Below are 16,472 nucleotides of genomic sequence, written 5' to 3'. Positions count from 1 at the left end.
GACCAAGGTTGTACTGTTTGTTGGTGGGAGTCCTGTACTACTACTACCACCATGACCCCTTGTCCCCTAGCCCATCAAGATGGAGTACTCCCCCCCTGAAGCAGTTGGAAGCCATTTTAACTCAACAAACAAACTAACAGGTAGGCAAACATCTTCCCAGGGAGGGCTATCTGTGGGTGGGGGGCATGCACTACAACTCCCCTGTGCTCCCTGTCCCACCACTAAGCAGGATTGAGCACCACCCCCACCCAGAAGCATGTGGCAGCCATTGCATTGTCCACCCTCATCTAACAGGTAGGTGGCCATCTTCCCAGGTTGTTCTGTTTGGGGGTGGGAGGCCTGAAATACTACTCCCAGCATGTTCCCTTGTTCCCCAGCTGAGCAAGATGGAGCACTCGCCACCCACCCAGAAGCATGTGGCAGCCATTGCATTGCCATAGAGAAAAACAAAAACAGAATGCCCTTTCTGATAAATGAGGCCCAATTTGGGTCCTTCTATTAAATTCACAGAAATCGGCTCACTAAGACCAGAAGAAAAAATACTAATTCATTTTTTATTTCATTTTTTTGGATAGATATATTTTCTTACAAAGAATGATAGCATAAATTACACAACATAACAATGCAAAGCGGTTGTAATGTTCAATCAAGTTCACATACCTCCCTTCATGCATTCATAAATACTCAACTCCATACATTCTCCAAACTAACAGATCCTCAAAGTCATACAAACATACTCACACGTCCATCAATCACTCAAAACATTTCACACTATGATTGCCAGATGTTCAAATGATGGATTCAGTCCTGGAAAGAGTCTCCCAAAAGCATGTAGGGGACTAGATGACCAAGCTTAAGGACAGTCTTGAAGCGCCAACGCACGTTTCGGTGCTCGGCCAAATATGTAGCCACCCCTTCATCAGGGCAAACAAAGAAAAAGACAAGGGGGACGAACAAACCGCGAATAATCTAAAATAAACAAACATCTCATTTAGACAAATATACATTCAAATTTGTTATTAATTAACACATAGTATTAATCTAATATCATGGCTTTAGTGTTATAATCATAATATGCTTCTGGTAATCATAAGTGAGCCCAAAACTGCATCATGGTTTCATTTTAATACTCGCAATTAAAATTAAAAGGAACCCATGATCAAAAACAGCACATCACCTCATAGATCAGAGTCACAAACCCTACTTACATGCTCACACGCTCAAATACAAAGACAACAAAAAAACGTGATACCCCACGAGTTCACCCATTTTGGTCTAAAAACGAGAGCTGGCTATTTAGGCGCCAAGAAGAGAAGGTCAGCAACCATTTAATTTATACAATATAAAATGTATATTTCATCCTAGACGGATGGCCAAAATTGGCCCCAAGTTCAAGATTTAAAGTTTAGGGTGTCAAGACAGAACCTACCTCAACTAAAGTCACACTATCGTGTGCCAGGTATCATGGCAAACTCTTTGGTTCAGGATCTAAGCCTTCACAAGGCGATGGATATAGCACTGAGACCCATCCAATAAGTTCGGTAACCTGCACAAAAAACAACAGAATATCGCTCTTCTTAAGAGAGGATTCTCGAGTTTCCTAGAGTTTATTTCTCTAAAGGACCTCTCATCCTACTAGTCTCCTATAGTTTCACATACATCACAAGATACTTACCAAAAAGCCACGAGTAATTAAAGACGTCAGGAACAAATAGGTAGAGTAAATCTCAAACATCCACTGATCACAAGAAGGGTCCGATCTCTCCAAACGGAGAGCCAGATTGGTTTAATAGGATTCAATTCTGTAAGAAGGCGTAGATACAGAAGAAAAGAACTTGGATTATCCTTTGTGCATAGACATAAAAGAAAGTGTGTCCAAAATTAACGATAATACAAGCGGTGATCCCAATAAGTTCAAACCCTTTGTTCGTCAATATTTAAACAAAAAATGTATTTGCCATTGCATTTCCCTCATCAAACTAACAGGTAGGTAGCCATCTTCCCAGATTGTTCTGTTTGGGGGTGGGAGACCTGCAATATTACTCCCACCATGCACCCTTGTCCCCCAGCTCAGCAAGATGGAGCACTCCCCCCACCCCACCCAGTAGCATGTGTCAGCTAATACATTGCCATCTTCAAACTAACAGGTAGGTAGCCATCTTGCCATGGAGGGCTGTTTGGGGGTGAGAGGCTTGCACAACAACTTACCCCAGGCCCCCTCATCCCCAGCCAATCAAGATTGAACACTCCCTCCAACCCAGATGCATGTATCACCTATTGTGTCACTACAAACAAGCTAACAGGTAGGTAGACATATTATGCTGTCTTGTCCCACTACTGATAAGGATGTATACCTCCACCACACACACACACAGATGTGTCACAAAACAAAGCCAAACGGAAAAACAGAACAGGTAAGTAGCCAGTATGTGCCCCCAGCCACCCTTCTCAAAAAGCATGGTGCCATATGACACCAGCTCTCACATTGCACAAACATACACACAGATCATATTGCCACCCACAGTGTGCAGACAGCAAAGCAAATGAAACTGTCAAAGCAACCAAAGTATGACACACCAATGCACATGTAGAGGAAAGTCTGGGCACAATCATGCACAGCTCTGAATGACATGTGAATGTGCCATGGGGCCAGAGCAACAAGGACCACCTGAAAACGAAGAAAGCATGGTTGGTGGTACAAATCCAGTTATGCACATGACAAGACAAAGGTATGCAGGAGATGACAATGGCCGGTGCATGCCCAGATGTAATGGCTGCCAGGGCAGAGTAATCAGCAAAGAGTCCTCACAGAAAATCTTTGTTGCGCTAGTCCCTAGATGGCAACATGTCCCAGTAATCACAAATTATGACCGTGGCGCATGGTATGTATTGACACCTCACACCATAGACAAGTAATACATGGACCACAACATCATGTCAGGAGGCACAGTAGTGCACATAGAAAACAATGTGATGATTAATCAACTGTGTGGTGTATAATCAGTGAATGATTCACAGCTAGAAAAAAGCTTGCAGGTGCACTACAATGACCATTTCCCATCTGACCCACAGTTGACCAGCAACCTGCAGAGCCAGTCTCCCCCCCCCCCCCCCCCGAAACATGGACTCTCGGATGTTGACTCCCGGGATTCTTTGGATGAAGAGCTCAAAGCCGGCCCATCTGGTGTGCCAGGGCGCCACAGGTCCCAGGACTCCAACGTCCCCCCTACCACATCTGCTGCGGCACCAATGTCTCTGCAGACCCCTGCTGTTACGGTCAGTGCATCCTCCACCACCACCACCACTAGTGCTGCCTGCAACACCCTCCCTGTCCTAGAGGATGACCACCCCGCCCCACCAACTGAGGAGGGCAGGGAGAGAATGCGGGGGCCTACAGTGGTGAAGCAACAGGTCCGTGGCAGCAGGGCAGGTGGGAGGGCCAGGGTCACCCACAGACAACCAGAGCCTAGGACAGAATCCCTGGACCACATAAACAGAGTCCTTGGGGCATATGAACGGGCCCAGGGACAAACGGGCCGGTCAGAACAAGATTCCTGTGAACTCCTCCTGCTGATGAGGTCCATGGACACCCGCATGGGCCAAATTGTGGACCTCTTGGGCCAGCTAGTGTCGGTACTGAGGGACAGGCTTGTGTCACAACCAACACCTCCACCTCCCTCTGGTGGGCCTCAGGATGACAGTTCACCATCCTCCCCTGCGGCCACAGTAAGGGGTGATTCCTCAGACCCCACTGTCCCTACAGCAGAGGCCTCCCCACCAAGTGATGAAGGGGCAGTCCTAAGAAAACCCTGGGAGTACCTATTGGCAAAGCACCTGCCAAATGCCAGTCACGGAGCCAGCCATGATGGCAACCCTCTTCACCACTGCATTGACTTTTTGGACTGTCCTTCCCCACACTGTCTTGTGAATGGCATCTGTCTTTTGGACTGTGTCACCACATCTCAATTCTCTCATTTACCATAACTGTCAACTCACTGCTTCACTAATCACCTCAATGTAAATGTTCACCCCCCCCCCACATGTCACCATTGTACATAAAAATCCTTACACACATGTTGTTGTCAGGATGTACAGTCTTCACCATGATTATAATGTACCAGGAGTATGGAATGTATGTAGGCTATGAGAGGTTGAAGTCATCCAGGAAAACACAACAGAACGACATTCACTAGTCTGCATGTGGCATCACAGACATCACATAACACTTAACATCAAGATAATCCTACATGCACACATCACAATGGACAACAAGTGCCAACATACACATCCTGTAGATGTTCCTAAATACCTGTCCCAGAAACATTGTCAGCCACCACTGAGTCAACAACCGACTGCAGTCACAAATCTTACATACACCTTCACAACAACAGCAACATCATCAGGCAATGTATCCGTTGTACATTGTCACTCACCTTCAAGCGAAGTAGTGGGTGATAAGCTATTGACGCAGGTCAACACCTTCCTCCTCTCCACTGTCCTCATCACTGGACACGGGTTGGTTTGCAGGCGGGGCCTTGGCTGCTCATCATCCTCCTGGATCAGGGAAATCTCCTTGCGAATGGCTAGGTTGTTGAGCATGCAGCATGCCACTATAATCTGACACACCTTCCTGGGCGAGTACATCAGTGCACCTCCGGTCTTGTCCAGGCAGCGGAAACGTGACTTCAGCAGACCAAAAGTATGCTCCACCACACGACATGTCCTCCCATGGGCATCATTGTAACGGACATCAGCTGGTGTCCTGGGATTCCGCAGTGGGCTCAGCAACCAAGGATGGTTGGGATATGCCGGGTCACCTAGGTATGACAAATACAGATAAACATTGCAATGTCGCTGTGGTAGAGGACAGCAGGTCACATACACAGCACGCATACTCACCCAAAATCAATGCACGCTCAGGAAGGCTCAGGAAGCAGATTAGCCATCAGCTGGGGTACAATGCTGTTACACAGGATGTATGATTCATGGGCCGAGCCTGGAAATTTGGCACACACATGCGAGATGATTATATCTGCCTGGCACACCACTTGCACATTTATGAAGTGGTAATGTTTATTGTTATTGTTTAAATTTATATCTAGGTGCAACAGCTACCCAAACGGGTTTCCCTGCGCCCTGCGGAAATGACAGAGAAGAAAGAAACTACTTATTAAAAAGCCAGGTTTTAAGAGACTTATGAAAAAGTGTAACATTCATCTGTGTGTGAAGGGACAACGGAAGAGCGTTCCACAGAAGAGGGCCCAAATAGGAAAAAGAGCGACCACCCATACGGGATAGTCTGATCTTAAGTACCTGAAATTTGGCCTGAGTAGTAGATCTTAAAGTGCGTGAAGGCAGATAAGGATGGGCTATATTTTGCACGTAAATGGGTGCCATGCCGTGCTTGATTATGAACATATAGTTCAGAGCTTTAAACTTAATTCGATTTTCAACTCTTAACCAATGAAAGTCCCTCAAGGAAGCTGAAATAGAAGCTGTTCTCAGAGTTTGGCATAGCAGTCTGGCCGCGGAGTTATGAACTCTCTGTAGCTTTCGTATCACATCTTTATAAGCTCCAAGATAGAGGATGCCACCGTAGTCCAGCCGAGAAGTAACAAGAGCCTAGACTATGGTTCTCTGAATAGGGCTAGGGAGCAACCACACAATTTTTATCACAGCCACTTCAGAATGGTGAAGCATCTTGTAGCAACCTTCGTGGCTTGTTGACGCATAGATAGTAAGTCGTCAATAATAAAACCAAGGTTGCGAACATGATGGGAAGGCTGCTGTACTGCACCCATTTCAGTGGGCCAATGTTGAGGACCCCAAACTTCTAAGTCTTTCCCCAATACCAGAACCTCAATTTTTTCACCATTCAGCTTGAGAAAATTAGAATGCATCCAAGATGCCACCTTGCACAGCCCAGCCCGAAGAGCAGAAGGCTCTGAGTTTTTAGCCGCAGAGAGTGAGAAGATAATCTGAGTGTCGTCGGCGTAAGAAAATACCGCCAACCCAGCTTCTTCGACGATCGTTGTCAGGGGTCTAACATAAATGTTAAACAACAAAGGACTAAGGATAGATCCCTGTGGGACTCCATACGGGGACAAATGAATCTTGGAGTTAGCTGCAGAGTAGAAGACCTGAAACGTACGGCCAGTAAGAAAAGAGGTTAACCAGCTAAGAGCAGTACCAGTAGCCCCTATAGTATGTAAGGCCTTTATCAACATGGCATGGGCCACCATATCAATTGCCGCACATAGATCCAACAGGACAAGTGCGACTGTATTGCCAGCATCCAGATTTTGGCGCAACATTTCTGTTACACCAAGAAGAGCAGTCTCCTTAGAGTGACCAGTTCAAAATCCAGAATGTGATGGATGCAGAATCCCATTATTTTCAATGAACTGCGACAGTTGACCCTTAATATGTCTCTCCAATAATTTAGAAAAAACAGGAAGCAAGGAAATAGGCTGATAGTTCGATGACACCGTAGGGTCAGCATTGGCTTTTATCAACAGTAAAATGACCTTTGCATGCTTCCATTCCAGGGGGACAAGAAATTCCTTTAAAGATGTATTCAGGAGTTCCATAATAATTGCAAGTGTGGATAGGTCAAGCTTCTGTAGTACAGAAATATGGAGAGGACCACAAGGGGAGCCAGATTTAATACAACCCAAATGCTGTTTAAAGGGCGTCATGTCAAGTGGTAACCAATTGTCAATTTTATTAATGGTATTTATATCAGACATAGAGTTGTCAACGGATGGCCAAATTAATAGGATGGGGGTGGAGAGTAATGAGGCATAGGATGATGACGCATTCCCGGTCAAAGTGGAATATATTACTTCCACTTTGTTAGTGAAGAGTTGGGCAAGATCTTCACATTGCGGCTTATTCAAATTGGGGGGAGTGGGCTGAGTAGCAGCACCTGATAATTCTTATACGATTTTGATAAATGTTTTAGTACAATTCTTGGCTTCAGATAAAGTTAAGGAAACATATTTTGCACGCGCAGCTCTGCAAAGAGAGTGATATTCCTTTTTGGCATGGAGATAGGCCGATTTAGCGTCAGGCGCAAAAGCCCTTCTCCACCGTCTTTCCATATTTTTACATTTGGTTTTCTCAGCTTTCAACTTGTCAGAGAACCAGGGAGCTGGAGGTGGATGATTACTAACCCTCTTATGGGAGGCAGGGAGGCACATATCTGTAACTTTGCGGATCCAATTTTGAAACGTTACTAAATCAGTATCAAAGGTGTTTTTAAAAGTAGGAGCATTATTACAGAGAAGTTTGTTAAAATTATCTATGTCCAACTTTTTCCAATTCCTTGTTAGTTTTAAAGTGCCACAAGACGCCACATGCGAATTCTTCGATGTCGGTAGTTTAAAACCAACCAAAAAGTGGTTGGACCAGCACAAAGGGATAGCTATTAAACATTCAATATTGGAAAAATTAGAAAATAGGGGATCCAATAAGTGACCAGCTTTGTGCGTAGGTCCGGAATTATGAAGCAGAATATTGATAGCTGCTAAATCTGAGATAAGAGTACTGCTAGTGGTACAGGCAGGATCCTCAAGATGGCGATTAAGATCCCCTAAAATTGAACAATTCGCTGAATTAAGCAGAAAGGGAGTAACCAAATCAGGGAAGCTTGTGGCCCATGGACCAGCAGGTCCAGGGGGTCTATAAACCAGGATCCCTGAAAAGGTAAAATGAGGAGTTAGGGTCAGTTTAAACACTGCCGCTTCGCAACAGGTGACCTGTAATCCAACAAACTTGCAGCTATATACATTTGTATAAATTATAGCAATTCCCCCCTCTCTTATTCTCCCTATCCTTCCTAACTATGACATAATTAGGGGGTAGAGCGACAGCTAAATCTGGACCAGAGCGGTTGGACAGCCATGTCTCTATCAGGAAAATAGCGTCCAGTTGTTTATCCATAAGCAATTCAAGAACATCAGCCTGATTTCTGGGTTGTGAACAGCAGTTAATGTTAAAAAAGAGGAATTCCTTAATAGATAATTAGGTACTTTCAGATTGCAGATTAGTTAATTGGTAGATGGGAGTGAGAGATGTTGGAGCATTAGATGACCCACATAGTCCTATGTGCACTGTTAAATTACATCCCGAACAGGAATCTGTAGCTTTCTCAGGATTAAGGAACGTACAATCAGAATGTAAATTAGTATGGTAATCCAACAGTTAATACGAATAGGTCAAAGGGTTTCTATTTAGTGAAACAGGGGCCTTGGCCCCAGGCCCTGATTTGGCAAGGACGGGCGCCTTTGGCGCGCCACCGGCGCGTCTGCTGCGCGGCCGGGATCCCATGATGTTAAATAGTGTCACTGGTACTGAAAAGGAGGGGAGAGGGGGTGGAGCCACGTCCCACTATTGAGAGCGGCAAGATGCAGCAAATGGAGCAAGCAGGGCCGAAGCAAAGAAGAAAATGAGTGCAGGTAAGCCTTGTTTAGTTGTATCACGCACAGAATGCAGGGGAAATGAAATAGCAGTTAAAAAACGAACAGTATTAAAATATCTTAAAAGTGATGACAAGCAGTCAGGTCAGTGCGCTCTCGTCTATGATTCCTGTAGATGTGCTCACGTGCCTGTGGTGGTACAAGCCCAACATGGGTGCAATCAAATGCACCAACAACATGGAGGGATGAGTCCAAGGGGATAAAAATCTCCCTTCACAGCTGCTAATTCAGGCCCCCTGGAGAAAGGATATATCTGTCCTTGTAGATTATCATAGCGGACAGAACAATACGCAGCACCATGCTGACCATAGGTTGCGACATCCCACCTGCGCTGGACACGGTGTGCTGGAATGATCCAGTGGAAAAAAAATGCAGGGCTGCCATCACCTTAGAATTTGGGGTGAAATCTGTTGGATATGTTCTGCGAGGCTGCAGGTGGGGCTCCAACATAGCGCAAAGGGACTGTAGGGTGGCTCTATCCAGACGGAATTTACAGATGATCGCCTCATCCTTCATGTCTGCCAGCACTGTGCAGGGACGATGCAGATTTGGTCTCCTCCTAGTTGAGATGAAAGTGTACACATGTCAATGCAATACATCATGAGATGGGCACAGCATCTCACGCTTTGGCTGACACAATGCCAACAATCACTGTCATCAAAATTGAGTTACAGACCAGCTTACATGTAGGGACACAATCAGCTACACTAATCGCACACTTGTCAACTTACACACAGCAAGTACCTCCAAAACCAGCTCGGTCTCTGTGAATCTCACATAGGGATATGGCCACATTTACCATGGGCACGCCTGGGAGTATATCATCCAGCATATGTGTAACAATGCAACCCACTGTCTCAAACCTAGCTGCTGTACTTGACACACCTTCAAGCGTCATTTAAACCTGGCATGCATCAACAACACAATGCCCACAGGCTGAGCATAAATGAGGAGTTTGTGCATGAACAAACATGAGAGGCTAGGCAAATCTGAACATTATTCATTGAGACAAACATCGCTGTGATTTTCACTGCACTTTAACACATTGACATGTGTAGACATTGTAGAGCCCATAACAACACTGTCCTGTGTACAGGCACATCAATATCACAAGTTACATGTGAGGGAGTACCAGCCAATCTACAAAATCCCATACACAAACATGGTATGTGTAGTCAGCAGTGGGGTAAATGGAACATTGGCAGTGTGGTCAAAATGATGTGCCATTAACCATGTGGCCACTGTGCCCTGTTGATGACTGCCAGATGGCCATTGACACAGCATGATGTGTCCATTGGTGCTGTCAAAGTAATCCACCACCCCAATCCCGGACACCCATGTCACTGTATGGCACCCAAATCATGGAAGCTACCGACTGGCCCCAGCGGTGTGTCATCGCTAATCCCCAAGACACACTTGCCGTAGTGATAGATATCTATGTATTGCCAAATGGCAGTTGGCATGCTCCACCACCCCAATCTGGGTGACTCATGTAAATGCATGGCACAAAAATCACAGTAGGAACCGCCTGTCCCCCGCGGTGTGTCACCAACAATCCCCAAGACACAAGTGCGGTAGTGAGAGCCTTACAGACATGGCTAAATGGCGGTTGGCATGCTCCACCATCCCAATCCCAGTGACTCATGTGAATGTATGAAAACACAACAGGTGATGGACCGAATGTGGATCAATGTCACACACTCACCCCAGTCCAAAGATCTGGGCCCAAATCCATCGTTATTTTGCACTCCACACCACCCTGGGTTAGACAATGGCGATATGCAAATCAGCTCTGACCCTGTGCCCCTTGGAATGTATGGCACACAAATTGTCGTAGCTCCTGCCTGCCACCAGCGTTGTGTCACCAACAATCCCCAAGACACAAGTGCGGTAGTGATAGCCTTAAAGACATGCCCAACTGGCAGTTGGCATGCACTGCCACCCCAAACCCGGTGACTCATGTTAATGTATGGCACACAAATCGCGGTACCTACCGCCTGGCACCAGTGGTGTGTGTCTGCCATGGAGCATGCCCTCACAGCCAATGGGAACCTGCAATCGCGGTAGACTAATGCAGCGGAGCTGGACATTGGATGCAATTAAAAGATGCACCACTGTGGTGGCGCCCTCCTGGACCCTGCGGTGTGTCACCGCCAATGCCCAAGACACACTTCAGATAGTGATAGATATCTATGTATTGCCAAATAGCAGTTGGCATGCTCCAGCACCCAAATCGCGGTGACTCATGTGAAAATATGGCACCCAAATAGCAGTAGCTACAGCCTGGCACCAGCGGTGTATCACCAACAATACCCAAGACACAATTGCGGTAGTGATAGCCATAGAGACATGCTCCAATGGCAGTTGGCATTGTCCGCCACCCCAATCCCAGTTACTCATGTGAATGTATGGCACACAAATCGCAGTAGCTACCGCCTGACACCAGCGGTGTGTCACCAACAATCCCCAAGACACAATTGCGGTAGTGATAGCCTTATAGACATGCCCAAATGGCAGTTGGCATGCTCCACCACCCCAATCCCGGTAACTCATGTGAATGTATGGCACAAAAATAGCAATAACTACTACCTGGCACCAGAGGTGTGTCACCAACAATCCCCAAAACACAAGTGGGGTTGTGATAGCCTTACAGACATGCCCAAATGGCGGTTGGCATGCTCCGCCACCCCAATCCCAGTGACTCATGTGAATGTATGGCACACAAATTGTAGTAGCTACTGCCTGGCACCAGCGTTGTGTCACCAATAATCCCCAAGACACAAGTGCGGTAGTGATAGCCTTAAAGACATGTCCAAATGGCAGTTGGCATGCTCCGCCACCCCAATCCCGGTGACTCATGTGAATGTATGGCACACAAATTGCGGTACCACCCGCCTGGCACCAATGGTGTGTGTCCACCATGGAGCATGCCCTCACAGCCAATGGGAACCTGCTATCACGGTAGACTAATGCAACTTTGAAAATTGTGGTAGGCGTGCTCCGCCACCGTGGAGCCGGACATTGGATGCAATTGAAAGATGCACCACTGTGGTGGCGCTCTCCTGGACCCTGCGGTGTGTCACCGCCAATGCCCAAGACAAACTTGTGGTAGTGATAGATATCTATGTATTGCAAAATAGTGGTTGGCATGCTCTGCCACACAAATCGCGGTGACTCATGTGAATATATGGCACACAAATAGCGGTAGCTACCACCTGGCACCAGCGGTGTATCACAAACAATCCCCAAGACACAATTGCGGTAGTGATAGCCTTAGAGACATGCCCAAATGGCGGTTGGCATCGTCCGCCACCCCAATCCCAGTGAATCATGTGAATGTATGGCACACAAATCGCAGTAGCTACCGCCTGACACCAGCGGTGTGTCACCAACAATCCCCAAGACACAATTGCGGTAGTGATAGCCTTATAGACATGCCCAAATGGCAGTTGGCATGCTCCCCCACCCCAATCCCAGTGACTCATGTGAATGTATGGTACACAAATCGCGTTAGCTACCGCCTGGCACCAGCGGTGTGTCACCAACAATCTCCAAGACACAAGTGCGGTAGTGATAGCATTAGAGATATGCTCAAATGGTGGTTGGCATGCTTCGCCACCCCAATCGAGGTGACTCATGTGAATGTATGGCACATAAATCGTGGTAGCTACCGCCTGGCACCAGCAGTGTGTCACCAACAATCCCCAAGACACAAGTGCGGTAGTGATAGCCTTAGAGACATGCTCAAATGGCGGTTGGCATGCTCCGCCACCCCAATCCTGGTAACTCATGTGAATATATACCACACAAATCGTGGTAGCTACCGCCTGGTACAAGCGGTGTTTCACCGCCATGGAACATGCCCTCACAGCCAATGGGAACCTGCAATCGCGGTAGACTAATGAAATTTGAAAATTGCAGTAGGCGTTCTCTGCCACCACGGAGCCGGTCATTGGATGCAATCGAAAGATGCACCACCGTGGTGGCGCCCTACTGGCCCCTGCGGTGTGTCACCACCAATGGACCATGCCCTTACAGCCAATGGGAACCTTAATTGCTATAGCATGATGCAATTTTGAAAAACGCGGTAGGCGTGCTCCGCCACCGCGGAGCGGGTTATTGGGTGCAATTGAAAGATGCACCACAGCGGTAGCACATGCCTGGCCCTTGTGGTGTGTTATCGCCATGGACCCTGCCCTTACAGCCAATGGGAACTTTAACCACAGTAGCATGATGCAATTTTGAAAATCGCGGTAGGCGTGCTCCGCCACCGCAGAGCCGGTCATTAGATACATTTGAAAAAGGCAGACCTGGAACACAAATTGCGGCAGCTTAGTGCCCCTGAAACAACCCCAGAGGGCTATATATGTGTGGGAGAGAGCCTCACATTTCCACTGCTCCCAGAGCCTGCTGCTTGAGACACATCATCTGCTGCTGCCTCCAGAGACTGCTACCTGAGACCCCTCATCTGTTGCTGCTTCCACTCCAGGGACTGCTGCCTGGGACCCCTAATCTGCTGCTGCCTCCAGGGACTGCTGCCTGAGACCCCTCATCTGCTTCTGCCTCCAGGGACTGCTGCCTGAGACCCCTCATCTGATGATGCCTCCAGGGACTGCTGCCTGTGACCCTTCATCTGCTGCTGCCTCCAGGGACTGCTGCCTGTGACCCCTCATCTTCTGCTGCCTCCAGGGACTGCTTCCTGAGACCCCTCATATGCTCCGGCCTCCAGGGACTGCTACCTGTGACCCCACATCTGCTGCTGCCTCCAGGGACTGCTGCCTGAGACCCCTCATCTGCTGCTGCCTCCAGGGACTGCTGCCTGAGACCCGTCACCAACCACTTCCGCCGCTGCTGTCTCATGTCCACAGTGATGGCAAGGACTGAGAAGATCTGTGCCAGTCCCTTCACAATGGAGGAGCGGGAGGTCCTGGTGGACGAGGTGCTCACACAGTACCCAAGGATGTATGGAGCCCCAAATGTCGTGATAAGTCTTCAACAGTGGGTGAAGGAGTGCAGGGGGGCACACATGTAGTTGGTATGATGCAGTATGTGCCTGAGTGTGTGGGGTTGTGTCATGCACTGCATAACATGCTGTCTCCAGGGGGAAGGTGAGTGTACCCTGTTCCACACGTTTCCCTACCTGCACATCAATATTTGAGTGACATGTGTTGTCTTGTCAGCCATACAGTGACGCAGCAAGTTGTTAATGTAGGAGTCAGGACAATGATTTCTTGAGTGAATGGCTGTGTGGGTCCCTGTTGTCCATCTCAGTGTGAGCCCACCTGGCCTGCACAGTCACCGTCCAAAATGACAAGGACACATCATTTAACTTACAGAGTTCTACATCTGTTTTTTCTCATAGCACTCCATCAATGAGCCATCTCAGCCCTGTAGATTGCACATGACAGGGCTTGTGAGAAGGGTTTTGGATTTGTGAGATCATGTCCCTCAATATGACATCCATGACACAGTAAGCTATTCACAAGGAAAGGACATTGAGGGCTGTGCAGTGTTGGACACTGCACAGCCTACCCTCAAATACATGGTGATATGTGATGTATGTCTTGCTCAACCTAAAAATGGACAGTAGATGTGGGCAGACTACACACGATTTTCAGCGCTGGCATCCTGCATGTATGTGAGATGTGCAGGTACCGTGTGTCCCCCATCACACCAGCATGCATTTACACCTGCTTTTCCCATGCAGATGTTCCATGTGAGATGCATTCTTGTCTCTGTTACTGTTGTATGTACTTTATTCGATAAAAATGTATCATAAAAGCATGTACATTAATAGTTCATATTTAAAAAAACATTATTCCTTACCACCAGTATATACACTCATCTAAAAATTGCATTACAAATATTTACAATAGAAACAATAAAAATAGCTGCTATACAGGCAATAAAAGGCAACAGTACATTAAGAATGGGCCCACACACAGACTAGCTCTTCTTTTCCTTTAACAGCTTGGTGTGAGTTAGCCAAGCACAACCCAAGAACTTGGCTAGCCCGCAAACCATAGTGAGGGAAGTGGTGTCAGATTTTAAAATGCGTAGCGCCACCCTGTAATTCCTAGAGCCCAGCTTTTTACAAATAGGTTTAAGCCATTTTCTTCTTGCAAACCTATATGCTCGGCAAGCAAAGAGGAAGTGGGCAGTGGACTCCGCGGGGGCTGCACAGCCGGGACAAGAAGCAGATGTTAAATTACGCTGTTCCCAGCCTGCTGTATGTTCATTAAGCGGGAGAATTCCAAACCTCAGCTTCAAATAAAGCGTCCTATCTCTTGGAATTTGGATAAAGTCGAGAAAGGGTTCCAGTTTCCGGACAGACTTATGTTCCTGAAACTGTTCGGTGGGGGTCCCCTGATTTGAACTACTTGCCTCCTCCGCCTGTACCCAATCCCAATATGCTTTCTTAATTATTTGTTTGGGTGGTGGAGTCTGGCTATCCATTACCTCCCCAAACCCTATGTCTGTTACAAGCTGTCTAAGCTTACAGATCCATTTGATCTTGTTGCCTGTATCCAGTTTAATAAGTTCACGAAGGGTAGCACCATAATTAGCCAATTCAGGGGTTCTTATAAGGCGTACCCAGAATAGTAAAGGGCGAAGCCGTACAATATCTTTGATGGAACGTTTCCCCATATCCTGGCAAAGTGGTATAAGTGGAGTGGAAGGTGGGAGAGAAACCAGACCTTTGAAGAACTTGTTTTCTGATCTTACTAGGTCAGAGGTATTCTCGAATCCCCAAGGTTCCGACCCGTAGAGTGCCGATGGTAATGCTTTGCCCTCATATACCACAAGGGCCGGGGCTACTGGTCTACTAAGAGAGAGTTGCTGGTCTCTTAAATTTGCCCCTGACACCAGCTTGTGGTAAGAAGCATTTTGGCCAAATGGGAACTCCACTTCATCGAATTATTAACCCGAATTCCCAAATAGTCAAAGGACTCGACTATATCTAGTGGAGTACCATTAAGGGTGATACCATTTCTAAATCGTTTGGACGGGGATAATGTCATCAACTTAGTTTTGGTGGTATTAATGGATAATCCCTGTGAATCACAAAACAGGCTAAACCTATCCAGCAGTTTTTGCAGGTCACTTGGACTTTTCAATATCAGAAGGGTGTCGTCGGCGAAGAGGAGGGTAGGGGATTTCTCACCGGCCAGGGTTGGGGCATCGGCTGGGTCCTCTCTCAAATGGTCTACCACCCCATTAACAAAGAGAGAGAACAAAGTCGGAGCCAGCACACATCCCTGGTGTACCCCCCTATTCACCGCCACCCTTTCTGTCAACTGGCCCTGGTTGCCCCACCTGATTCTAGCGTAATATCCCTCATGGAGGCATTTGATAAAGTCAAGAATCAGAGGGGGAATACCTAGGTCATACAGCACCTGCCAGAGCTTCGCGCGCGGTACCAGGTCGAAGGCGGTCTTCAGATCAAGAAAGGCCAGGTATAAACTGCCTTTCCCGATGACCACGAATTTCCAATGAATCATAAAAAATCCAAAAACCTGGTCCATCGTGCCCACCGTCTGTCTAAAACCTGCCTGAAAATGTGAAAGGATGGTCCCATCATCCATCCAGGACCTAATCCTCGTGAGGAGAACCCTGCCAACCACCTTCTGTATTACATTGATTAAACTAATTGGCCTGTAGTTGGCAGGCGCCTCCCGATACCCTTTTTGGTATATAGTTACCACCTCAGCGCCCTTCCAAGAGTCAGGGACCGCATGACCTCTAGCAATAAGGTTCATCAGAAGCAAGATGAAATGGGCCCAAGGCTTGGGGTCATACAAAAGTAAATCCCCAGGAAGGCCATCAGGACCGGCCGCCTTTCCTGGAGCTATGCTAGCAATAGCCAAGGATACCTCGTTGATCTCAAAAGGTTTAGCTGATGTAAAGCCCTCAGATATAGATAGAAACATCTCGCTCGGTGAGGACAGATTACCTGCAGCACCACAGTACAGGTTAAGAAAGTGGTCATAC

The sequence above is a fragment of the Lissotriton vulgaris genome, chromosome 7 (assembly GCF_964263255.1).
Source record: "Lissotriton vulgaris chromosome 7, aLisVul1.2, whole genome shotgun sequence".
Lineage (NCBI taxonomy): Eukaryota > Metazoa > Chordata > Amphibia > Caudata > Salamandridae > Lissotriton > Lissotriton vulgaris.
Note: the sequence above shows the minus strand (reverse complement) of the source record.